General features: G+C 48.0%; 1 long non-coding RNA gene across 2 annotated transcripts; it reads right to left on the reverse strand.

Moving 5' to 3' along the window:
* Positions 1–5,396: 5,396 nt before the first annotated feature.
* Positions 5,397–15,504, reverse strand: LOC109284396 (uncharacterized). Of its 2 annotated transcripts, none has more exons than XR_002091845.2 (3): positions 15,271–15,504; positions 14,022–14,208; positions 5,397–5,533 (listed from the first exon to the last, which is right to left on the reverse strand). It is a non-coding gene; the product is annotated as an uncharacterized LOC109284396 (long non-coding RNA). The 2 variants fall into 2 exon arrangements; XR_002091844.2 differs by having other exon boundaries at positions 14,000–14,208.
* Positions 15,505–27,536: the final 12,032 nt, after the last annotated feature.

Consider the following 27,536-nt stretch of genomic DNA (forward strand, 5'->3'; position numbering starts at 1 on the left):
CCCCTGAGAGTGCTGGTGCCCGCCCTAACAGCGAGTGCTCCAGCTGGTAGCAGGGTACAGAGAACACTTGTGCCCCCTCCTAAAATTTGTTCCACCAGTGGCACTCCACCACCGCTGAGCCGCATGTGTCGGCTGGCTGCTGGGGGACCACTCTCCCTGGTTGTGCCCTGTTGCTGCCCCCCCAGACTCAGGAGGCACCAGTTGCCCATGACTGTGGGAACCTGGGACTTCTCAGCATCAGGCTGTCATTCTGCTGTCCTCCAAACCTATCTGAACCAATCTGCCATTATCTTAGAGTTCCTGGGAGTAACTCACCATTGCCCTCCATCTTGCACATTCATTGACAGTGTATAGAGTAAGTGTAAGATGCTACTGAATGGTAAATGTAACACTTTTAAACTGCTATAAATGATCACAGCAAAGTGCAGGCATGGAAAAGGGAGTGCTCCATCCATCCAGTGCCTAGCAAATCCAAACAGCAACAGCTATGTGGATAAAGTCACCACATTTAAGGTTCCCTGATAATTGAGCTTTCTCCCAGCAGATTATCAGATGAGCTTATTTAGTTTAGATCACCAGCTGAGCCAATTCAATTTATAAAATGAGTCAGATGTTCCCAGTAGGGACCAGCAGTCTAAATAAAGACATTTTAAATTTACTTGTTATGCCTGTATAGTTCTCAGTCACATCTTTGACTCGTATTTCCTTGTCATTTGAACCAGTAGTGGTGACTGATATTACAGGAGTCCAGGACATTTTTCCTTGCAAGGTGCTAGCAAGATGAACATCAGAATTCATGGTAGCCTTTTTGACTCTGGATTTGGTTTCTTTGAATTCTTTTATTTAGCTCAGTTAGAAGAAGGCACCAGGTAACATGGGGTCCCTACAGGATAGGCTTGGCAATCTGGTGATTGTGGCAAGCGAAAAAGCTGACCTTGTTAATTAATTCTTTTCCTCCATATTCCTGAACAGAGACCAAGACATTTCCCCCACTAGAATTGCAGATGGACTCAGGGGAGGCACTGCCATGCCTAGGGTCAGGGATGACCTAGTTAGGGAAGTCTTGGAGGAGCTGAACATATTTAAATCAGTAGGTCCAGATGCTCTTCACCTGAGGGTGTTGAGGGAATTGGCAGGGGCCATAGTGGGGCCCCTGACACGGATCTATGAGTGTGGGGCACTGGCCAGGTACCAGAGGATTGGAAAAGGGCCAATGTGGTCCCCATTTACAAAAAGAGGAGGAAGGAGGACCCAGGAAATTATAGGCTAGTCAGTCTTACCTCATTCCTTGGGAAGACCTTTGAGAAAATTATCAAGAAGCACATCTGCAAGGGCTCAGCAGGGGAGGTAATGCTCAGGGGCAACCAACATGGGTTCACTGAAGGCAGGTCCTGCCTGACTAACCTGGTTTCTTTTTTGGTCAGGTCACAAAGTCCCTGGATGAAGGTGTTCGGGTAGATTGTCATCTTCCTGGACTTTAAGAAGGCCTTTGACACCATTTCCCACCACATTCTCTTAAACTAGGTGACTGTGGCATTGATACCTACATGGTCAGATGGGTGGCAAATTGGCTAGATGGTCGCACCCAGAGAAGCGTGATGGATGGGTCATTTTCGACCTGGAGGGATGTGGGCAGTGGAGTCCCCCAGGGCTTGGTCCTGGGGCCTGTACTGTTCAACATCTTTATCAGCAATCTGGATGTGGGTGTGGAAAGCACACTGTCCAAATTTGCTGACGACACCAAGTTGTGAGGTGAGGTGGGCATGCTGGAGGGAAGGGGCAGAATCCAGCTAGATCTAGACAGGTTACAGAGGTGGGTGGATGAGAATAGGATGGCATTCAACACAGAAAAGTGCAAGGTGTTGCATCTAGGGAGAAGGAACCAGCAACACACCTTTAGGCTGGGAAACATCCTTCTTGTCAACATGGTGGCAGAAAGGAATCTTGGAGTCATTATTGACTCCCGATGAACATGAGCCGCCAATACAAGGAAGCAGTCAGTAAGGCTAAAAACTGCACCTTGCTGTGCATCTACAGATGTATCACAAGCAGGTCCAGGGAGGTGATCCTTCCCCTCTATGTGGCATTGGTCAGGCCACAGTTGGAGTACTGCATCCAGTTCTGGGCACCGCACTTCAAGAGGGATGTGGCTAGCATTGAGAGGGTCCAGAGGAGGGCCACTCATATGGTCAAGGGGCAGCAGGGCAGGCCCTACGAGGAGAGGCTAAAGGGCCTAACCTATTCAGTCTTCACAAGAGAAGACTGAGAGGGGATCTGGTGGGTGTTTACAAACTCACCAGGGGGAACCAGCGAGAATTGGGGGAGGCGCTGTTCCCCTGGGCACCACCCGGGGTTACTAGGAATAACGGCCACATTACTTTACAGTCAGAGCTCCCAGGCTCTGGAATGGGCTCCCAAGTGAGGTGATACTCTCTCCTACCTTGGAGGTCTTCAAGAAGAGGCTGGACAGATATTTGGCTGGGGTGATATAATTTGGCTGGGGTGATATGATCGCGGCACCTGTTCCTGCCCAGGGCAGGGGGTCGGACCCAATGATCTGTTTAGCTCCTTTCCTACCCTAAGAACTATAAAACTATGAAACTACATTCTCTTTTAACTTGCAAGAACATACAGGCATATGTGTGCATCCATATGTCCAGGTTTTCTAAGATTAAAGTCAGAATTTCAGCATGTGACATACTTAGGGGACGTGTCTACATGAGTCACTATGTTGCTGTAGCGACAAGCTATGTTGCCATAGCTCGTTTTAGTGATGTAGCATCGGTGGGCATGAACCATGATGTCAATGCTACTGTGCAGTAGCTTGTTGCTAAAAAAGTGGGGTGGTACACGTGGAAAAGATCCTTGCAGCATGCAGACTGCTCAGTAAAGTTGGTTACTGTGCAGTCATTTAGTACTTGCTTAAGTAACAACTGTGTAGTCCAGCACACATGTAGACATGCCCAGTGCATTGGTTTTCTGTCAGGCAAGCTATGAAATCCCAATCATACTAATTGTTCTAGGACTTTAGAGGAGGAAAGGCTCAGTCCTGTGAAAGACCTTTCAGAATCAAGGCCTATGATCAGTAACTTCTCTTGTGGCATGATATTCAAATTTCCCAGACCTTTGCCCCCCTGCAAAATGGGAGGAAGCAGACTGTAGGAGTGCATCCCCATGAGTGGGAACATGTTTTTTCCCAGGGACAAACAGCTGCTTGTCCCCATGGAACCCCATGGCATGCACGCTCTGGCTCATGGCATGTTGCCCCAGGTGGGGTAGGAGAGGCTGGGGCCAGCATTTGGGCCTGGGGTCCTCCAGGGGCTGCAGCCATGGCAATCTGGCAGCAAGGAGCCTGGCTGGCAGCCAGAGTGTGGCTCCAGCCAGCCAGGCTCTGATTTCTGGCAGTGCATGCTGCAACCACGTGTACCACCCCACTGTTTTAGTCATGGTTTTTTTGACACTGGGGTCTCCTAGTGTCAACCCCTTCCCCCCCACCTCCCCCCCAAGCTGCAAATTAGCAGTGCAGGGAATGCCTGCATGTGTAGTTCATATCATGTGCAGCACCATAGATGGGTCTGCAGCGCTGCATACCACACATCTGCACTTGTCCGTATGCACCCCGTGTGTGCAAATGATTCATGAATACATTTAAAGTAAACAAGTTTTATATCAGCAAGAACTGATTTTGATAAATGGAAGAAGAATGAAGACTGCTTGCTGTAGACTATATAAGCTTTAGTTAAGCTCTTTCAAGCAGGTAATGTCTCTAAGACCCCCTCTACATGTGCAGGTAAAGGTACAATTAGATCTAACGTGTGATCAACACTATTGTGTCTCCTACTATGCCACATGTGCACGGCTCAATTCTGAGATTGTGCATTAGATCCAATCACGGCTGATTGCCAGTATAAGGGGAGCCCTTTGCTGTGGGGGCTTCCAGTCACAGAGGCTATGCACAGCCAGGACCAAGACACCGTCCTGTACATGTGGTGCAGCCGGGACCCAGAGCCCTGTGGGGACATAGGGGTTTCACACTTCGGGGATCCTGGCAGCCATGATCCTCAGGGCTCCAGGATGGCACCCCTGAGACTGGGAGCCCTGTCAGCTGACCTCTGTTGATGGGGCTCCCCGCCTCAGGGGAGAGACCCTGCTACATGTGCAAATTCATAGATTCATAGACATTAGGGCTGGAAGGGACCTCAGAAGATCATTGAGTCCAGCCCCCTGCCCCAGGGGCAGGAAGTCAGCAGGGATCATAGGATCCCAGCAAGATAAACATCCAGATGTCTTTTGAAGGTGTTCAAAGTGGGTGCTTGAACCACCCCTGGCATCAGGCCATTCCAAACCTTGGGGGCTCGGACAGTAAAGAAGTTCTTCCTTATGTCCAGCCTGAAACAATCATGGAGGAGTTTGTGACCATTCAATCTTGTCATCCCTTGGGGCACTCTGGTGAACAGATGTTCCCCCAGATCCTGGTAAGCACCCCGATAAACTTATAGGCTGCCACCAGATCACCCCTGAGCCTGCGCTTTTCCAGGCTGAAGAATCCCATGGCTCTCAGCCTCTTGTCATAAGGTTTGCTTTCCTGACCTCTGATCATGCGCGTGGCTCTTCTCTGGACTCTCTCAAGCTTCTCCACATCCTTTTTGAATTGTGGGGCCCAAAACTGGATGCAGTACTCCAGATGCGGCCTCACCAAGGCTGAGTACAACGGGAGAATGACGTCCTGCGACTTGCTTGAGAAGCATCTATGGATGCAAACCAGTGTTTTGGTTGCTTTACTAGCCACAGCATCACATTAAAGGCCCATGTTCATCTTGTGATCAATCATGACCCCCAAGTCCCTTTTGTCCGTAGTGCTAACCAGCCTAGCACTGCTGAGCCTATAAGGATGCTGCAGGTTTTTCTTTTTCACCTGCATTACAGAGGCTTTGTCTTCATGGAAAGTTACTTTTGAAAAGTTAGCAGCCTAGCAGTCCTGCAAAAAGACAACCCCAAAAGCCTAAAGTCCTCCTCAAAAGTCTCCTACCCCAAAGCAAAGAACTGCCAGTCTGTGCTCTCCTTTCCAGAAGGCCTGAATTCAGCCTCTTATTTTGTACCTGGAAATAAATCCCACCCTCATACCCAGCACAGCCACATGCTATAAAATCCTAAAAGTAATATAAATTCATAGCAACTACTACTCCAGCAGCTTTACTGCATCAGTGCCTAAATCTCCCCTTCACCCCAGAAAGAAAGTGAACCACCCTTTATATAACTGGTTCTGTAAAATACATAGCATGTTTTTGTGTCACACGTATTCAGATTTTTCCAAGTCTCATACCTGCACCACGGTATGGGGCCAGACAATTAAAAGAACTTGTATTGTTATACTGGTAGTTTATTTCATATTCCAAATGCTTTTGACTAAAACATGTCCAAAGATGTTCACTGCCAGGGGGTCTGGTTCACTTCACCTGGCCTGAAGTGGAAGCAAATGGCACTTTTCTCCAAAGGTAAGTGCACACTCCACAACCCGCATCAGCTCACTAACCTGAAAGTACCAAACAGGAGGGATATCAGCCAACAGGCTAGATCCCAGAGCCTGTGTTTAATACAGAACTGGGATAAAAATGTGTTTCATATTATAGTCCCAGAGTGGCCAGCCATGGGCTCAGGCAGAGAATATGAACTGCCATACATCCAAGCCTTTCTGGATGACTTTTGCTTAACCTTCTCTAAATGCTTAGGCTTTTAGATTGCTTGACAATCTACTTCCTCTATGATAGTGTGAGCAGCATGACAAAGTGTGCAGAGGGCAGTCTTGGGAAAGTGCCTTATGCTAGGACTTTCTGCAGAAAGATGCACATAAATCTCAATTATTTTTTTGAGATCTAACTTTATAGGTTGTTGGAGCTTTTTATCATGTGATAGCTACTTTGCATGTGGAGCTGGTCTCCAGGTAGTTGCACTATTAACCAGTTAATTGTGTGATACCTGTAATGTGTAGAGGGGACCTTCTTGTGTTTTACACCATGCCCAACACAATATTTAAGGCTATAAACAGACATCATCCTTGGAGCAGGATCAGCTGTCCTGGGATGTGCCTTGCCACAAAGCATGGCACAGCTGATCCATTACTTTGGGTGGTGACCCAGATGTCACCTGTTGTACCACAGGGTTGGGTCCCTGCTGGTTCCAGGGCTTAAGAAATGAGGAGGAACCGACTCAAGGTGAGCCTCATGCCCTGTTTTGGAACATGATGCTGGCACCCAGCGAATCCCTTGCTAAAGGATTCCCAGGGTGTGCCCTTGCAAGCAGGAAACCTGGTCAGGTGTTCTTGGGAGTTCAGGGGCTGAATCCTGCATGCCTGACCCTTGCAAGGGAGTCCCCAGGGCAGACAGGATTGGGACACTGAAGTCCTAGGAGTACCAGCCTTGGGTGCAGGAGTGCCTGCACTCTCCCACTATAAAATAAACAGATATCTGCCACAAAAAGTGGTGCACATTCTTACTAACTATTGCCATGACCAGAATTTTGAGCATTTGTGGTCTGAGAAGGGGCATGCACATCTGTTTGCTTGGGCTTTGTGCCACCAAGAAAATTTTTACAGTGGCATAAAGGTGATGTCTGTTTTCTGCCTAAGTGCTTATATGAACCTTTGCACCACAAGCTATTTGTCATCACTAGTGAAGTGTATCCTACATCCTCCTGAGGTAGGGAAGCATTGTATCCAGGGAAGCAAAGATCTGAGGCACAGGTAAAGGAAGTGATTTATCCACTATCACACAGGATATCTGTAGCTAAACCAGGAATTGAATCTTAGTCTTCTTGTAACTAGTTTGCTTGGCCATCTTTCCTACGCTACAAAAAGATGATATTGAAAGGCACTTTTAGGGTTTTTCCCAATACTATTAACACAACAAGGAAAGTAATAGGTTAGATAAGTGGTGCTCAACTTTCCGGCCCCATGGGCATGATGAAAGCTGGTCTGTGGGCTGGATCCACGGTTTATCTGTGGGCCGGATTCAACACAGGATTGGAACATGGGGTTGGTCCAAAAGTGTGATGTGATGCTCCAGCTAGGGATTTAAATATCAGTAAAAAAATATTCATTGAACCATCTATAATTATATTGGTTAAATGATTAACTGATAACATAGCAGCTTGGACACAGCTGCTGCTGAGAGCTGCTCTGGGCTCCCTGAGCCCTTTGACCGCAGGGAAAGGATAAGGCGGCAAGCCCAAGAAGACAGCACAGCCCAGGTGAATCCCTGCACTGGGAAGGAGGGAGCACCTGTGAACAGGAGCTAATTGCTTAATTGATAAACCATTAGGCTTCTGTTTGTTATCCTCTTAGGTCAGGGGTGGACAGTTATTTTGGGTGGAGGACTGCTTAACAAGGTTTGGTGAGCTTTTGAAGGCTGCACAGGTAGCTCTGAGAACCCCCGATCACTTGATGGCGGACTACTGTGCTCTGGGCGGTGTGCTGAAGGAGTTCGGTGCCCAGGTGGTTTTCTCTTCCATCCTACCAGTGACCGGACGAGGAAGACGGCAGGAGAACTGCATCAGAGAGACCAACTGGCGTCTTCGGCAGTGGTGTCTCGAGGCAGGCTTCGGCTTCCTGGACAATGACCCGCACATCACGACGACATGCTCAGCTGGGATGGGCTTCACCTGTCCCCCAAAGGTAAGCGTGTGTTTTCTTCTAGGTTGGCGGATCTCCTCCGGTGGGCTTTAAACTAGGCTCGTCGGGGGGAGGGGAGTACGAGGGCAGGGGAAGCTGTGGACCACCAAACCATGTGGCACCCACAAGGACAGCCCAGCCTGAAGAAGGAGAACATTGGGAACCTGAAAGCCATGGGGAGGCTAGCACTACAGAACAGGTAAGGAACAAGAAGGTAAGAAACAATGGGCCCCATGGGACTGGGAGCGGGGGGGCAGCAAAGGCACCAGTCGCAGGGCTCAAGTGCCTATATACTAATGCTAGGAGCATGGGGAACAAGCAGGATGAACTAGCGCTCCTGCTTGCACTAAACACCTATGACTTAGTGGGGCTAACAGAGACCTGGTGGGATTCATCCCATGACTGGGCGGTACATATTGAGGGCTATAGATTGTATAGAAAGGACAGGTCGGGGAAGAAAGGGGGGGGGGGTTGCACTTTATGTCAGTGAGCAATACACATCAACCCTCATCAAGACAGAATCCGAGGTTGAGGAAGTAGAAGGATTGTGGGTTAGGCTACATGGGGGGCAAGGAGAAAGGGATTTGGTGGTAGGGGTCTGTTACAGACCCCCACACCAAGGGGAAGAAATAGATGTGGGGCTCCTGAGGCAACTCTCGGAGACCATAAAAGCTAAAGAGGCGGTAGTCATGGGGGACCTAAACTACCCGGACATCTGCTGGGAGATGCAAACAGCAAGGTCCCATCGCTCACGCAGGTTTCTAACCTGTGTACAGGACCTCCACCTGACACAGGAGGTGCATGGTCCCACTAGGGGGAATACTGGATCTGGTATTGGCAACGGGAGATGACATGATAGGGGACCTCCAGATTGGTAGCTATCTGGGAGACAGTGATCACCTTATAATAGAATTTAACATAAGACGGCGAGTGGGTAAGGTAACTAGTAGGGTGAAAGTGCTAGACTTTAGGAAAGCTGATCTCATTGCACTCAGGCGATCAGTCAGGGAAGCACTGCAGAGTAGGAGTTTTGATGGGATGGGTGCCCAAGAAGGCTGGCTGTGCCTAAAGGAAACGATCCTTTGGGCGCAAAGCAAGATGATCCCCGAGCGAGGCAAAAGAGGGAAAGGGGCCAGGAGGCTTCCCTGGCTGACCAGAGAAATCCAGGGCAGCCTAAGGGCCAAAAGGGGAGCACATAAAAAGTGGAAACAGGGTGAGATCACTAAAGATGAATATACCTCCTCTGCTCGTGCTTGTAGGGAGGCAGTTAGGCGGGCCAAAGCTACCATGGAGCTGAGGATGGCAACCCAAGTAAAGGACAACAAGAAATTGTTTTTTAGATACATTGGGAGTAAAAGGAAGGCCCAGGGAGGAATAGGACCGCTGCTAAATGGGCAGAAACAATTGGTGACAGACAGGGGGGACAAGGCTGAACTCCTCAACGAGTTCTTTGCCTCAGTGTTCCTAAGTGAGGGGCACAACAAGTCTCTCACTGGGGTTGTAGAGAGGCAGCAGCAAGGCGCCAGACTTCCCTGCGTAGATCCTGAGGTGGTGCAGAGTCACTTGGAAGAACTGGATGCCTTTAAGTCGGCAGGCCCGGATGGGCTCCATCCGAGGGTGCTGAAGGCACTGGCCGACGTCATTGCAGAGCCACTGGCGGGAATATTCGAATGCTCGTGGCGCACGGGCCAAGTCCCGGAGGACTGGAAAAGGGCTAACGTGGACCCCATTTTCAAAAAGGGGAGGAAGGAGGACCCGGGCAACTATAGGCCGGTCAGTCTCACCTCCATCCTTGGTAAAGTATTTGAAAAAATTATCAAGGCTCACATTTGTGAGAGCCCGGCAGGACAAATTATGCTGAGGGGAAACCAGCATGGGTTTGTGGCGGGCAGATCGTGCCTGACCAACCTAGTCTCTTTCTATGACCAGGTTACGAAACGCCTGGACACAGGAGGAGGGGTGGATGTCGTATACTTAGACTTCAGGAAGGCCTTCGATACGGTATCCCACCCCATACTGGTGAACAAGTTAAGAGGCTGTGATGTGGATGACTGCACAGTCCGGTGGGTGGCGAATTGGCTAGAGGGTCGCACCCAAAGAGTCGTGGTGGATGGGTCGGTCTCGACCTGGAAGGGTGTGGGCAGTGGGGTCCCGCAGGGTTCGGTCCTTGGACCGATACTCTTTAATGTCTTCATCAGCGACTTGGACGTGGGAGTGAAATGTACTCTGTCCAAGTTTGCAGATGACACAAAGCTATGGGGAGAAGTGGACACGCCGGAGGGCAGGGAACAGCTGCAGGCAGACCTGGATAGGTTGGACAAGTGGGCAGAAAACAACAGGATGCAGTTCAACAAGGAGAAATGCAAAGTGCTGCACCTAGGGAGGAAAAATGTCCAGCACACCTACAGCCTAGGAAATGACCTGCTGGGTGGCACAGAGGTGGAAAGGGATCTTGGAGTCCTAGTGGACTCCAAGATGAACATGAGCCGGCAGTGTGATGAAGCCATCAGAAAAGCCAATGGCACTTTATCGTGCATCAGCAGATGCATGACAAATAGGTCCAGGGAGGTGATACTTCCCCTCTATAGGGCGTTGGTCAGACCGCAGTTGGAGTACTGCGTGCAATTCTGGGCGCCACACTTCAAGAAGGATGCGGATAACCTGGAGAGGGTACAGCGAAGGGCAACTCGTATGGTCAAGGGCCTGCAGACCAAGCCCTACAAGGAGAGACTAGAGAAACTGGACCTTTTCAGCCTCCGCAAGAGAAGGTTGAGAGGCGACCTTGTAGCTGCCTATAAGTTCATCACGGGGGCACAGAAGGGAATTGGTGAGGATTTATTCACCAAGGCGCCCCCGGGGGTTACAAGAAACAATGGCCACAAGCTAGTAGAGAGCAGATTTAGACTGGACATAAGGAAGAACTTCTTCACAGTTCGAGTGGCCAAGGTCTGGAACGGGCTCCCGAGGGATGTGGTGCTCTCCCCTACCCTGGGGGTCTTCAAGAGGAGGTTAGACAAGTATCTAGCTGGGGTCATCTAGACCCAGCACTCTTTCCTGCTTATGCAGGGGGTCGGACTTGATGATCTATTGAGGTCCCTTCCGACCCTAACATCTATGAATCTATGAATCTATGAATCTCTGCCCCTTGAGACTTGCCCCACCCCCTGGTCACCATCTTGGGACCTGAAGTCCCACCCCAACCCCTTAACTTTGCCACTGGAAGTCCCTCCCCTGCCGCCACCCTGGAAATACTCCTTTTGGGTGTGGAGGGTTGCCATCTTAGAACCAGAAAAAAAAAAAATCATACATTAGAAGTCAAACACCTACTATAACATATTTTAATTTTATTACAAAAAGATTTTTGTCATGGCTTGTGTTTGTATATCATATATAGAGATGATTGCATAATAATGACTCAAAAATAAATTCTTAGTCTTGTATATTGTGTGGGGGTGTGCTTGTGTATGTGTGCATATGCTGGGGTGTGGGAGTGTGTGAGGGGGTATGGCTGTGTGTCGGGGGGACATAGGGTATGTTGGGATGTGTATATGCGGGGGGCTCTGGGGGCAGGGTGTGGTTTATGGATTTTGTGGGGTGTGAGGGAGGGTGGGGGGTGTGAGGACTCCCCCCACACTCCTCTCATGGTGCAGCAGCTGGTTGGGGTGCTCGGGGTGCTTGTGACTCAGCACAGGTGCCCAGCAGCTCACGCCTCTGGCCAGTGCTGCACATTGGGGTGAGGAGTGCAGCCTCCACTGGTCTGTCTCTTTTGCTAGTGCTCCCCATCATGCACGCACAGGCCCCACACTCATGTGGCATGGGAGGGAAGCCCCACATGCAGGTCCCGAGACTCTGCCAGGAAGCAAGGGCTGGGGCTCCCCTCCACTTCTGCCAGAATCCTGGGACCTGCATGGCAGGAGTTGGGAAAAGCAGCCGGCTCCAGCGCATGGGGCTTCCCTCTCATGGTGTGCGAGTGTAGGGGCTGCTCATATGTGGTGGGGAGTGCTGGCAATAGAGACAGCTAGGCAGGGGCTGCACCCCTTGACACAATGTGTGGTGCTGGCCAGAGCTGTATGACACCAGGCACCGCCTGCACCAGGCATGAGCGCCCCAACCTGCTGCTGCCACTGCCATTGCCACTGCCTACCAGTACTGTGTGCAATGGGAGGATTGTTGGGGGGGTCTCCACACCTTCCCACCCTCCATCACACCCACCTGCTGCCTACCTGAGCTGTGCACTGCCACCACCCTCCTTGGCACAGGCTTCATGCTACTGCCAGCCCCAGCCCCATGCTTCATGCTCCCACACAGCTGGAGCTCCACCCCCACTCTCAGCATTTCCCTACGTGCTGCCCAGAGTGAGCGGGATGCCGGGGAAGCCGAGCAGGTCCCCAGTGGCTGCAGCAGTGGTAGCAGCAGCCCTGCTTAGAAGCTGCTGGCTGGCTGGGCTGGGCTTTTCTGCCCACGACGGTGGGGGCAAGGCACAATAGGGTATGTTGGGGGCGTGTGTATATGTGAGCAACTCAGTCCTACCCTCCTAGGAGGAAGGGCTGGGTGGGGTACCATTAGTTGGTGGGTGCCCACGGGCCAGATGAAAGTGCCTGGTGGGCCGAGTCTTGCCTGTGGGCCGTATTTTGCCCAACCCTTAGGCTATGGGTACTAGTTCTCCTTGTCCCTCCCTCATCCTTCCTTCCTCCCTCCCTTCCTCCTGCCTGCCCTGCTGCCTTCTGATTCCTGCCAGGGCACTGTGTAGCTTCTCTCCCCCACCTCCCTGCCAGACTGTGCCTACCTCGAGCTAAAGAATAACCAACAAACTAACCAGTTATCACTGCACTTACTAGTTACATGATTAATTGTTTAGCCTTTCACATCCCTAGCTCCAGCCCAGCCCCATGCCCTGGATCTAGCTGAGGAGCAACCCCTGTGCACTGGCCTAGCCCTGTGCGCCAGATTTGACTTTGGTCCAGCCCCATATGCTAGCCTAACTCTGCACATCTGGCTGTGGAATGACTAGGGCTGTGCGAAGCTTCGGTCTCCAATTCAATTCGGCAGAGATTCAGCCCAATTCGGTGCCCAAATCTCTGAATCCAAATCAAATCAGGTGACCCTTTAATCTCTCCAAATCGAATCAGAACCACCCAAATTGATTCGGAGATATTTGGAAAGATTCGGAGATTCGGACATAGACACAGCTTTAAATGTTTTTCTAAATACCTCTAGGTACCACGTGGCTTGTGAATGCTATGATGCTGAGGCACATGGAGTGTCCCACAGGAGTGCGGGGCAGGGGGGCGGGGGGGGGTCCCCAGTGTGCTAGGCAGCAGACCCAGAAGCAGACCAGAAGCAGTTCCAGTCCATTTCTGGGCCCACTGGGGAGCATGCTGGTGCCCCCCCCCATGTCTCTCCCCCCAGCTGGGGGGGCACCTGGGGTCCCCCTGCAGTTGATCACTGAGCCAGGAGGGCACAGGGGGCCCCCCTGCATGCTCCCCAGCAGAGGACCAGAAGTACTTCCGGTCCACTTCCGGGTTCGCTGTTGAGCATGTGTCCCCAACCCTGTGGTCCTGTAGGATGCTCATCCATCCCAGCATCACAGCCTTCATGAGCTTTGCTGGTACCTCGAGGTATGTGGAAAAAACATTTAAAGCTGTGTCTATGTCTGGATAGCTGATTCTCTGAATCAACATTGACTCTTCAGATTTGGATTTGGATTAATTAAATCAGGGACAGTGATCTGAATCAACAAATCGAATCACTGTCTCCGATTTGGGTCGAATACGAGTCTGAATTGAATAGGGCCCACTCTGCATCCCTAGGAATGACCTCGTGCATATGGGGCCATGCACAAGTCCAGAAATTGAATGCTGGGGAGCTGTGACAGTGTTGCCACTGCTTTGCTGCCATCAGATTTCTGGATTTATGGGAAGTCCTGCAGGCTGGATGACACAGCCTTGTGGGTCATATTCAGCCCCTGGGCTGGAGGTCAATCCCCACTGGGTTAGATGATCAGTTTCGCCCAGTGGCGCCCAACCTTTTTGGCTCACAGGCTGGGTGTGTGGTGCCAGATCCATCTGTGGGCCCAATCTGGCATATGGTGCTGGCCCAGCTGGTTCCCAATCCAGCTGTACAGGAATTACCTGGCTGGAGCCAGATCCTACATAACCGCATCAGCTCAATCCAGTTGTGTAGGAACAGGGCCGAATTCCTCTGTGTGGGGCTGGCCTGGTTGGGGCCTATCCGGACATGATGGGTTTGGAAATTTGGCAGTGGGGGAGCAGTGGAACTGTTACTTGCCACTGTCTGTTTCCCCCCCCTCTTCCCCCCCCCCAAAAAAAATACCTGGGCTCATGGAGCAACTCACAGGGTGATTACGTGGCTCTGTAGACTGGATCTGGTTTGTGAGCTCAGGGTTGAGCATCCTTGGTCAAGCCAGATAAAATTTTCTTTATATCTCTGTCAAAAGTAATCAGGTCTTTTTCTCTTTTCATTCTGTTTTTTTCTCTTATGCTTGGATCTCCATCTCCATCTTCCTCGGTAACAGGTTTATCCTGAAAGTATTTGTAACTGCTAGTGTTCTTAAAGTTAATTTTTACCCATTGCAAACAAGTACTTTGCTACAAGCCTTGGACATATTGATGCTGCTGCATTCCAAAATAATGACATGTCTTTAACAAACTGCAATGGAATGGTTTTCTGAATGACCTGCACTTGAGAATTACTGAGGAATATTACTTTCAGTCGTTCAAAGAATAAAGCTTTACTCTACAGATCTCATTTCTTATTTTTGCCCATATGCAAAAAATATTTAGATTCAGGCAGATACAAAATGAAAGAGATTTTGGTGGGGGAAGGGGAAGGAGAGGGACACTGGAGCCAGGTAAAAAATAATCATGATTAACATTTTTGCCAGCTCTTTATTGTGCCCAGGAACTCAAGTAGTGTTTTTGTTATCATTAGCAGGGTAACATATCACAGCTCTGCAAACAATAGGCTAGACGTGGGTGAGAAGGGGAGCCACTGACTTCTGCTTTGTAGAAGTGCTATAACGCTCTGCTATAGAACTTCTCCTTATTTTGGAACTGAATGCAATTGTATGCAACATGGTTTGCTTATTTTTGGATGCATTTATATTATTTCTATGTTATGCATTTTCATCCTATAGAAAAAATGTTTTTAACATTCCCATGAGTTTCATGGTTGAAAAATAACAGTGACTTCTTTGGGTATTGCTGATGCTGTTACAAATTCAAATTTTCCCTTGGCTTATCTCTGTGTTACTGCATGTTGGATATTACTGTATTTGGCATTATCATCCCACTAAGTATTGTGCATGATGGCACAAAAATAATAAATTTGCACAAGTAAAGGTATCTAAGAAACTTGATTGGTATAATTTTTTCCAGCATCCATTCCTGCATAGCAGCTGACATGGGTTTGTAATATTGGACAATTAATTTTTAGTGTTGTCGGGACTCAGGGCAGCTGGCCAGCAGCTCTCCCTGACTCCCACCCGGGCAGTTAAACTATCGCCTCAGCAGGCAGGTAGTGATGGATGGCGTAAAATTAACCAGGCACTGACGCGTGTTGGTTATAGGAGATTGTTTACTTACGTCGTCAAGGTGGTGAATGACGGAGGTCAGAGATACTTGGTTAGTTACAGCTTAGAGTTCATTAGGTCAGTCTGCAAAAGTGTTTGGGCAGAAATGTTCGGGCCAGCAGTGGTTGATTTACGTCTAAATTTTGGTCGAAGACGGGGCGACTTTGGCAATTGATCAGATTGTCAAATTACTCTGATACGTGTGATCAGAGGTCTCCAAGGTGTGTGCGGAGGTCTCCGAATTCGCGGAAGTGTAAGCGGGTTTTATTTGTGTAATAGCCAATTGCTTTTCGCCACGTCATAAATTTAATTAGAATCGCCAATTATATAGAGGTTTTCGCTAGGGTTCTATCGCAGGGCTACTCCCTGTTCACTCTGACCAATTATAATGATTTATATAAAGCACAGAAGGTTAAAGTTTCATTTCTGTTAGTGGCGCAGCTATAAATCTCTTGTTGGCATGCACAGCGGAGAAGGCTGTTACTATCGTTTTGTTAACCCTTAGTTAACCTAGTGCAAAATAAAACTGCTTTGAATGGTATCTCTTGCTTGTAGCATGGGCACTGCTTAATTTGGTTGTGACAAGTGTAATTACAGTTAAGACTGTGTTATCATTAATACTGTTTGCAATTATCAATTTGCAAGTCACAAATGTCATGCTGTGGATATATAATTTTTTTTAAGTCTTTGGAGGGAAGGGGGTCTGCTTCTGAAAACTGGGATATACAAGTGTGATGAAGACAGAGCTAGGGATCTTGAAGAATTTTTGATCTACCAAAGTCTCTGTGTAAAAGAAGGGTGACTGCCTGGTAAGCTAGGTATCTGTGTTTAGGCATCCATGTGAGCTGCTGCTTTGTTAAGATACATTTATTTGAAATGTTGTTCTGCATAAATCCTACATTGGTTTAAGGCACCACATGGGCACCTAAGGGAACAGAACTGAAGGATGCTGAATGGAAGTCAAACTGAGATGATCACAGTGATTTACAGGGACGTTCAGCCTGACAGTCCAACGTAGAGTAATCAGATCACAGGATTTTGCCTGAGAAAAGGGACAGCTGGAGGAGGCATCAGACTTAAATCAGGCTACCCTCAAGGAGATCATGAAGGGTGTCTAAGGCACGTTAAGCTGAGAAGCATGGCAGTTTCCACACAATCTCAAAGAGCAAATACCATATATTTCCCAGTCTTGTCAGTAATAAAGCACCAGGATAGCTTGTGTGACCAGATCTGGCTGGACAATATCTACAACCTCTGTGATAGTTCCCTTTTTTTGTCCTTTCTGCCAGGATATTTAGTACATTCCAGACTGAGGCAGCATAAGAAAACTGGCAGTATGCCATCAATCAAATCCAAAAGAAGTACCTCAGATAAGACACCATCATTTGTATTCATTCATCTGACAATAGGAGCCAGAGCCAGAGCTAACAGATTTTCAGCTCACTTATAGATGGTCACAGGCAAAAGTTTCATTAAGAGCTCATTTATATCTTGTCTACAATTGTGAAATACCAAGATTTGTCTTAGCAGAAGACTTCAACACAAATTAACAAAGCTGCAGGTAGAAAGCAAGTACGCAAGGAAAGAGATGAGGGGCTTCTATAGGCTTTTCTGGGCAGCTGGTCACACCATGGCTTTGATCTTCATTCTAAAAGTCAAGAACATTACAGTCCAGCAACTGTCTTGGACACACCATCACCTCATTATGGCAGTGGTCCAAGCTCTTCCAGGTAACTAAACCGATGACTCCGATTCAATCATAGACGTCTCAGATCATGGGGATCGACCCCCTCTACACTCACCAGTGAGCAGCTCACCTCTCTTCTTGGAGTTCAGTACATTAATTCATGGATTAGTACTGGATACCCAAAGGCGGCCTTGTCCCAAGACTTGTAAATCTGAGCCATGCTCTTTCTGACTTGTGAAAGAATGTCACTGCATCACTCAGAGAAGGTGTCTTCCCTTTCTTCAGAAACACAGTAGTGCAACCAAGACTGAAAAACTCTGCTCTGGACAAATTGACTCTAGGCAACTACTGCTCAGATCAGAACTTTCCATTCCAGAAAAGGACTGTAGAGAAACTAGGTGAAGGTCTGCTCCATCAAGGATAACATTGAGCAAATTGTGTCAAGCACAATAGGTCAGGACATGGAAGTGAAAGAGTTTCGCTGGCCATGGAAAAAGAACAGACATCAATGCTTATCCTTCCGGACCCCTCTGCAGCATTACATGCTGTCATCCCAGGATACTGCCACAGTAGAGGTTCATGGGGAATGCACTAAAATGGCTTGAATGGTTCCTGCAGAAATGTATTTAATTTGATGGGAAAGTGCACATAGCTGAGAAGACCTCTGGTCTGTGGAGTTCCAAAAGGATCAATTCTCTTTCGAGTTCTTTTCCATATGTACATGTAGACACTAAAGCTCCTTGTAAACAGTAATTTAATGGTGAACATGCCAAGGAGGGAGGAGTCAATTGAGTTCCCCCACTTGGCACTTGCTGACCTGCTGGGCCGCTGGGTGTGCAGTTTTGAACCTGTTGACCAGGGGGAGCTAATCAGCCTCCCCTCTCCCCACCCACTCCAGACAGCCCTGGCTGAGTTTAAGACTTTGGGCTGCTCAGTCCCCATACTGACAATAAGCCTAAGCTGGGGCTGCAACCATCCCGATGCTGACAATCAGCTATTCTACTTGTTCTTCACTACCTACAACTATACGACTGCTACTAAAAGGCCCAGTAACTGGGAGAGATCAGTTCATGGATAAAGAATAGTCAATGGAATCTAAACACCATAAAACAAAGGTGATGCTGGTGGGCAGAGGAAAGCATATGGAAGAGTTTGTAGTGAGTGTAGCTTTTTCAGTTGAAGTTGCACACCCATAATTGGTCATTTCAATACTTTTGGATTTCTCACTGAGACTAAACCCTTGAGTAGCAGCATCTGCAAGTAACTCATTTCATCAGCTCCTAGGTGGCTAGGGGATTCTGTGCTAGAGAATGATACCTAGCCTTAATTACAAATGCCATTGCCATATCTTGGCTTGATGACAGCAGGGTGATATAGCTGTGCATGAAACTACAGTGCTTAGGCAACTCCAGCTAGGACAAAATATTTTAGCATCTCTCCACAGCAGCACAGGCTAACAGGAGAATGGTCTTCTGCTCATTTCACTGGCTTCTTGTAGGATTCAAGGCCTTATTTGTCTTCTAAGTGCTGTGTGCCCTATGCCAGCATATCTAGATGATTACCGAATAGGGCTAAGTTACATACTACACTTAAACAGTTACATGATACACTTAAACCATACTAAGGGTGCTTAAAATGCAAACCTTCACATGTTAAAGAGTTAACTCATACTAAGTACCCTCTGAGCATCTCAAAGTTATGCCACTTCAGGCAAGGGTCAACTCCGGGCCACACTACCTACTTTGTGTTAATGTAACTTTAGTCTGCTCCATGGAGATAAAACAAGCAACTTTCAGTCCTCCAGTATCTCAGGATACACTGCTCCAAACACTTTTTCCCTGCATTCCCCTCCTTGCCACCAGCAGGGATAGAGCTCAGATGTTCTGGTTCCTAGCCTCACCCCTGCTCAGCAGTTTTATAGTGGCAAGTCAAAGCTGTGAAGGCAAGAAACTGTCTTAACCCTTAACATACAACTGCTTGCATTACATTCTAACTTAGATCACACTAAATCTGTGAAATGTTAAGTGTAATATGAACTTCACCCTTAACAGTCTGAGGCAAAGAAATCTTTCCTCTTCTGGTCCAATGGAGTGTAGAGGAGAACACTGTGCGAAGGGAACTCTTGCAGGGGCTGGTCCAAGACTGGCAAGAACTCCCTTAGGAATTAAGGACCATCACAAACCTTGCCCCCCTCTGCTCCAGTGGCAAATACCTTCAATATTTTTTCTCTAAAATGAATATATAGCAAACATACACATTAAAAAAGTCCTAGACCAAAACCAAAAATGACCTTTAAGAAGGAGACAGTTCACTGCACACACTTCTCCCTCTGGGGAAGGGATAAGAGAACAAAGACCACGTGACAGAGTCTTGTTTAATACACAACTGGAAGGTGCTCAGCTAACACAGACAGGAGCCTGATAAAAGCACTTATGGAAATGAACAGAGCACATATTTTCTTGGCAAATAAATGATTGATGCATGCACAATCATAGTAACCAGTATTTTGAATATTTAAAACTTTATTTTAAAAAGTAAATAAATCAATGAGTCTTTAGATAAACTTCTCTGCTTTGTTTTTTGTACACATTTCAAAGGAAATGTTCCATTTAGTCTTCAAGATTTTTGGCTCACATGTTTCCTTTTGATCTTTTAGAGATAATTTCTCAGTATCTGTAGTGGGGCCATCATATATAGTATCTGTCATCTAGACTCCTTGCAGCTTGAACAGAAAGACAGTCTCTTTGTTCTTTTGCCAACAAACAAAGGATCTGGGGAGCTCTATAGGTAGCCATATTTTTGCTGTGAGTTAACAGCTGAGTGGTTTTCAGTTGCTTATAAAGCAGAAATCTGCAACCCATATCCAAAACAGGCATTGCAGTCAGCATATAAAAGATTTATTCCTAGGGCTGGTAAAGTCTCACCCTGCAAGGCAGAGTACTTTCTCTAAAGCCTAGCTAAATCCAGTGAGAACATACACTCAGATCTGCCCCCTCTCTCTTCACTGAAACCAAATCCTTGCTTAAATCAACTAGTTAATAGCTAAATTCATGTTCTATATGCTGTATGGCATCTACAGATGACAAATACTTTCCTCTGAGCTCTCCTTCTATGTCCATAAAACCTACCATAGCAGAGCAAACACTATCCTAATGGAAGGCTAAGTGAAGTTCAGCTATCACCAGGTATCCAGATTTTCTGTTTGCTGTGGAAAAATGCAAATTTTCTCTTTTACAGAAGAAAAACATTGGAAACTCTGGATTTCCCCTTGCAGGCTGGCAGAGTTCCAGTTTGGGGCCAGGGTGGGGTGGGGGGGTAGGTGTGGGAAGAGGGTGATCAGAGGCAGGGACACCATGTGCACATGCACATGCATGTGGTTGGCAATACAGTCCCAGGAAGCGTGGTGAAGAGCAGCTCCCACAGCTGCCTGCAGGTAAGTCTGTGGGGGAGGGGGCATAGGTGATGTGTGTGGAGGTAGGGGGACATTGGCAATGCATAGGGGAGCAAGAAGGGCATAGGCAATGTGTTGGAGAGGGTGTGTGGGCACAACTTCTGGGGAGATTGAGGCAGTGGCTGACATGAAGCCTGCACAGTGAGGGAGGGAGAGGGACAGGGTTGGTGGCTAGGGCTAGGAGCGCTGCCCAGCTGGGGCAATGCAGAGTGCCTGGGGCTGGGGCAGAAATGCATGGCTGTGGGACCTGGCTGGGGAGTGGGTCAGAGCCACAGGTGGCTCGTCAGGGCCAGCTCCCTGCTGCTGCGCACACTCCCAGGGAGGGGATGGGTGCCAGAGGCAATACTTTGGAGGGGGAGGGGGCATACTCCCTCCCCAAATTTCTGCACCTACAAGACTGCAGCCTGGCTGGACCCACACAAAACAAGAGTCACCTCCTTGGACCAGTGGACAAGACCTGATGTGGAAGGCCAGAGTGGGGCGGTGAGACTCACTGCTGCTGCTACCACTGCTGTGAGTCCTGCACCAGCCACACTGCCATGGTGAGGAGCCTCCTGCCCGCTGCCTCAGGCAGGGGGCAGGGGGCACCTCACCTGGGTGGCCATGGTGGTGTAGCTGTGGGTACAGAAATCTGGGGGAGGCAAGTATTCCCCCATGCCCTCCCAATACATCACCTATGGTCAGGCACCCTACCTGCCCCACACACTGGGGGGCTGGGGCCTGGAGGTGGGGGACTGTGGGTTGGAAGTGAGGAGCACCAACATATCAGGGCTGTTCGGCATCAGAGAGCAGCCGGGGGGACAGGCACAGCTGGACCTGCGTCCTGGTGAGTGAAAGGGGCAGAGGGAGCTTTAAATTTCCATGATAAAAAAACCCCAAATCAAATGCCAGAATATATATGTATTTATATATTGGAAACTCACGGAAACAGCCAATCAGAGTGTCCAAGCGTGGGGGAGCGCCGCCATGATTCCAAAGCTGCACTGAGGACCGGACAGAGTGGGGGAGCCAAGGCCAGCGGTGCTGGCCCCGGCTCCCCTCACCCCACCCCTGCAAGAGGCCGAACAGCAGCAGCATGGGGTGTTAGGTAGTGGCCCTCCATCCCAGCCCCCTCCTCCTCCAGCCCCCGTCATTCTTGATGGGCAATTGGCTAGCTTTATTATAATGATTGAGGCACTGGCAAGCTTCCAATTGCTTTAGAATTGTAAATATATCAATAAAACATTGTGTTCAACTGATACCTATATACAGATAATGGTGTTTTATTTTAATTGTCGAAAAATGCAGGTTTGGGGTATTTTAATCAGAGAATTTTGAATTTTTTAACAGAGAAAACCAGGATACCTGGATATCACACACTTGCTTCAAGAGTAGTTTTGGCTCATTCTTCCCAGCAGGCATATATCATGTCCTTGAATCATTTATCCATCAAATACAAAGGGCTCCCTCTCTTTAGTACCTGTATTTGCAACCTTCCCCCTCCCAGGCTCTGGTGGGCTCAGCTTTCAAGTAGGAAGATGGGGGAATCAGCCAGCCTTCTTGTCCACAATAAAACCTTCCATGCATCCTCAGGAATGTGGATTCAGTGCAGGAAGCACCGTGGTTTTCCTTTGGATGTTTCTAGGTCTCTTTCACCCATCTCTTCTGTTCCCCAGGAAGCTGGTTTGCATAGGTGGGACCGAAGATATCATCTGAAATCAGCAGGTTTGCACAGGTGTAACTGCTGGCCAGATTTCACTCACAGGACCTCAAGGGACAAACTGGAAAGAACTAGAACTAGAGCTGGAAGTGAATTGGAGGGGGGGGGGGAATTAGTAGATGAGGGGGAAAACACGTATTTGCAACTTGGTTGTGTTTGGTTTATGAATTAGATGCGTGTCTTTCTCTAAGGGTACTTAGTGTTGAACTGTGCCTTAGTGTCTCTGTAATATCCTGAAGTGCTGTCCTGATCTATCGCATTCCTTGTAAAGATGTTGCCACCTGAGCTGCTTGACTCTGACATATTCCAGCAAGATGGCAGTAGGACAGAAGTGGCTGTGCCAACCTAGGGAGAGACAGAAGCGAGGTAGCTACCCCTTTAGCTGTTTCTATCTTTGTTGCTGTCTGCTTGCATATGTTGCAATGTGTTGTTTTAGAGGTATTTTCACTTTAGCGTTAGAGAAAATTACTTTCTGTGCCTAGAGCATAGAAAAAGTCTAGTAGAAAACATATGGGAAGGGGATTTTTTATTTTAGTATGGATAAAACTAAATTTTTCTTAGATCTAATGGATTAAAAACTGAGTAAATTGTTTACCTGGGTGGTGCTGAATATATGCAATGAGAATGAGAAAATCAAGTGTCTGGACATCTTGGCTGGTGTTCTTCCATTGCTCTGAGATGCCAGGCACTGAGATGGCAGGGAAACACTGATGTTAACAGAATGGGGGAACTGTAATGTGGTGCCTTCAGAGAACTTATTTCCAGGGGAAAAGGTGAAAGGGAAGGCATCTTTCCTGAGACTGCTTCTGATTTATCCCCATTGACTGTATCTGAGTAAAAGGTCAAGAATAGTTCAGACATGTGAAAGTACATTATATCTCTGTTACTGCTGATGTCAGTGAGGCTGAGTACATGCTGGCCAAGTAAACAAATGCTGGAGAGTGGTTCTGTGGACAGCAGCAATTCTAAATGCAAGTTTTGGATATCTAAGGAAAGGAATGAGATGCATAGGCCCGTCTCCCTCTCTGTTTTCTGTCCCTTTCTCATCCAGATGCACTGCACAGTTCAGTTTCTTCTTCCCCATTTATTTTGGATATAAGTGTAAGTAAACAGATGCATTGCAAGGGACCAAACAGGGGTAGGCACAGAGATAGCTCAGAGATTGGGGGGAATCCTTCTGGTGCCTTTTTCCAGGACAGGAAGAATGGATACTGACCCCTGCCTTGTCCCAGAACAGCCTATAAGCAGGTGGTTTGTGCGTGCTCCTGGAGGTGGGACGTGGAACCCGGTGTTTCCATGTGCAGAATGAAAGCTCTAAGCTTTCGCTTATAGAAAAGATGCATAGCATGACTGGCACCATGGCCTCCGTGGGCTGAGTTTCTGAGAGAGTAGCTGTTGGGTTTGTATTGAGCTCAGTGTTGTCGGTGGGCGCAAGATGCTAAATGCGCAGTAGACTAATTCTACTGCGCATTAGCGCATCACAGAAAAAGCTGTACTATTGCACAGTAGAATGAATCTACTACGCATTACCATCATTTAAAAGGCATGCGCTGGTGCTTTTGCACAGTAGTTCTGGTTACTGTGCATTTAGTTAGTACCTGTTATTACTAAACTGTAATGCATGTGTAGATGTGCCCATTGTGTCTTCAACACAATTGTGTTTTTTTTTTTTTTTCTTTCATGGACATTGCCTCCTTTCACAGGCAATGCCAGATTTTGCTGTTTCTATGAAATACACAAAATTGTGATTTCAGTAGGTCCCTAGTCATGGATACCTATTTGAAATTTCTGGGTTTACTCTGTGAATTGTGCTTGCACACCTAGCAGTGCTAACATCATGTGGTACCCGCTCCCCACACCCTTAAAAGGATCTTGAGGCAACACCAAGAATTTCTGTATTAAGTCCTGAGCTAAAGCAAGGCTTGTTTTGGCCCTTACACTAATTGCATCTGTTTATTCAGAGTGAAATGAAACAGTTATGGAAACTCTTCCTCCAGCTGATTTGCCTGTGAGAGAGTTAATAACATTCATAGTTTCATGTGAGCCCAAGAGGAATTGGAATGGTGATCTAGGTTGTAAGAGCGAGCTGGTTTATAGTCACCGTTCAAATTTAATGATTGTTTTATCACAACACTTAAGATGTTTATGAGAGAGATGCTGAGATAAACGTTAATTACCACTGGTTCTTGGAACAGCACGACTTTTTACATGCCTGTACCGTTGACTTCTGTTATGTATAGTTTTATGAAGGTGCATCTCTGCCATGGTCATAGACTCAAATAGTCACTTATTCAGAGACCAAGGGGATGTATTATCTCTGTTCCTACATGGATGAGAAGAAGGAACCTTATACCTGGATAGGAACATGATACTGGCTTTTACTCCTTCCTTTACACCAGGTCAGCTGGTAAGGAGTTATTTTGGAGACTGTTGCCAGAAGATGTGGTTGAACATGGTTTTGCAAATTCTTTTTTCCTTAATATGGGAACACTGTCTGGGGAAAAAATAACCCATACAATGCATGTTTTTATATTTTTTGTGGGGGCAGACATGGGCGGGGGGGGGGGGGGCGGGGAAGGGGGGGGTGTTGCAACAGCTTCTTCCAAAAGAATCTATTCAAAAAGCAAAAGTTTGCTTGAAAGAGGTGTGTACCTGCATGCTGTTTGACCACCTCTGTTCAAGGCTGGGGTATACATTGCAAGTAAAACAAGGTTCTAGGTCTTGCTTTTTTTTAAAATGTGCTGCTGATTTCTTTCCCAATGGGAAACTTACCTGCATGGCCCCACAATCACTGTGGTTTGGCAGAAAGGTAGTTTTTGTCAGGGACAATTCTCAAATTAGTGACTGGGGATCCAGTTCTCTAAGGCCCAGCATCTTCAGAATTTGTTGGGATGCAAAGAGAGGGGGAGAGGCACACTTTGATATTGGGTCCTTGGGTTGGGACCAGTAGTCCCCCAATAGGGAAAACAGTAAGGAGCTGGACAAGAGCACCTGTTACCCCCTTCCCCAGTAACCTACAAGATGTGAATGGAGGGAGCTTGAGGAACTATTGAGAAGTAGTAGCTGTGGCTTGCCTACTTCTTTTCTCCTGCTGGATGCTGTGGCAGCCTTAACACTGGCTCCTTGTACCTCCTTCTGTTGTCTGACTGAAAGCTGTTAGCATCTCTGTGACACTCCCCTTTGAGCAGCAATATGCTCGGCTGCTAGGGAGAGGACGACGAACCCGGCAGTGTTCCTTTCCCTCTCTGGGCTCTTCCCCACTCAAGGGAGAGAGAATGTCACTAGGGAACTAAGCACTATGTCCACCCTCTTCACAAAGGTGGTCTGTGGCCTTGACCCCCTAGATAGCCACATAAGAATCCAGTACTTGGTGATGTATTAGAGAAACACCAAGATCTGCACATCCCCAATATCCTTGCATGAAGGAGTCAGTCTCTTACCTTGATTGAGCACCAGCCAGATAGAGAAGACCATTTTTAGGGGACTGTGCTCCAAATCTCCTTGATTTCCAGATGTGTCACCACTGATATCTGGTCACTCAGACTGTACATAGAATTGGTCAATTGGCAGTGGTCTGCTATTGATGGAGGGTGGGATTTTCAAAGGTGTCTTTCAAAGTGACTTGTGCTTGATGGACTTGTCTATACCACCACAGTGCTGGGAAGCCATCATGCACTTTGCCTGCTCATTCCCACTCCGCATTTCCCATCTCCCAGAAATGAGGAGCTGCCTTGCAGTGGCCCTGAACATGTGCCAATACAAAGAGCACAGGCAGTGGCTGAGAAAAGCTGAAGAGAAATGCTGGATGCATGCTTAGGGGCCATTCTGAGGCACCTGTGCTGCCTCATTTCAGGGATTTGCCAGGAACATGAACAAGTGAGTGGGCCAGACATATTTCTCAGCAGTTCTTCTGCATGCAACATGGAGTGTGTAACAGACTGGTTGGCAGAAGTCTCCACCAGGCTGCACACCTCAAGCTGTAGCTCTTTGTAGGGTGGCACTAACTACAGTCCAGCTGCAGGCAGTTGGCATTGATTGCAGGTTGCCTAGAAGAAGTGGACCAGCTGCAGAGGATAATTGGCTGGCCCACAGGAAGCAAAAAGGCTCCTAGAGAGGAAGTCAGACAGACTCTCAGGGAGAGAGTAACTTGACCAGTAGCACTGAGTTGTAGATAGCTTGAGAAGAAAGACTGCAGCAAAGAAGGAGCAACAGCAAGCCAGAGGCACCTTCTATGGGGCTGAAGGGGACTCAGACCTGTGAGTTAGCCCTTTATGGACTGTGTTTGTGTCACAGTTGGAAGACTGACTTATATAGAAGAACACCTTTGCAACAGGCATGCCCTGGGACTACAGACTGTATAAAGTTTAAAGACTGAGTTAAATAAATCCCCAGACCTGGTACAGAGGGGTAATATGCCTTGAATCACTTGAGTGCTTTTGAAAATCCAACCCCCAAAAATACAGGAAATATATACTTGGCTTTGGAAAAGTAATTAAAAAGACATCTCTCAGACTTGCACATCATGACCAATACAAGTGAATTCTCAGTAGCATTAAAATTGATGGATGTAGTGGGAGCTCAGCCAGACCGCTATAGAAATCCTTTCTGCCTCTTCAACACTGGAGGACAGCAGTATTGTATTGTAGGATCTACATCCAGCAACTCACAACTGCTGTCTTGCAGGCTAGGGACAGAAGTTAAACATAGACCAGTATAAGTGATTAGAAACTTGTTTAAATCTGTAACACAACAGAAGTTCATAAACCACTTTCAAAATGGCTGAACCTGGTTTAAAATAAACTTAGATGGGTATAGTATCACACCTAACTGATCTAGGTTTAAACTGGTTTATGGAACTTCTGTCCCACATCCCCTTCCACCTCAAGTTACATCCCAATCCCCCAGCATCCTGGGATGAATTGGGGCACACCTCAGAGGGCAGGAAGGCTAGCCTTGGCTGTGCTGTCTGCTCTGGATGAGCTGAGCCTGCCCCCTGTCAAGGGAAATAGAGATCACCACAGCCCTGAGTCCTGGTCTGTAAGGATTGCTCTTCTCCTGTCCCGTTTCCTCTTCCTTTTCCCCTACCCCCCGACAGGGGCTGTCAGCCCCAAGTCAGGAATCTGCCCATGTCAGGGGAGTCAGGCTCCAGTGGGACATGCTGGGCAGCCCAGGGGACTTGTGCCATGCGGTGGGGACAGGAGTACTTGGTTACAGGGGCAGATCAGGCCCTGCTGCCTGGCGCAAACTTCTCAGGCCATCCAGTGCATCTTGCCAGCTGCCACTGCTGTTGGGCTGTGGTGAGATATGCCAGGGATCCCTGAGGGCTCATGCTGGGTGGCAGGCCCCAATCCATCTTTCTATGAAGCTAGCCCGGTTGGGTGGGCAGGGGAAACACTCCTCCCCCCTGGGGACCAGACCCCCCCAGCTAGAAAGACCCAAGTT

This window comes from Alligator mississippiensis, chromosome 1, assembly GCF_030867095.1.
Source record: "Alligator mississippiensis isolate rAllMis1 chromosome 1, rAllMis1, whole genome shotgun sequence".
NCBI classification, from domain to species: domain Eukaryota; kingdom Metazoa; phylum Chordata; order Crocodylia; family Alligatoridae; genus Alligator; species Alligator mississippiensis.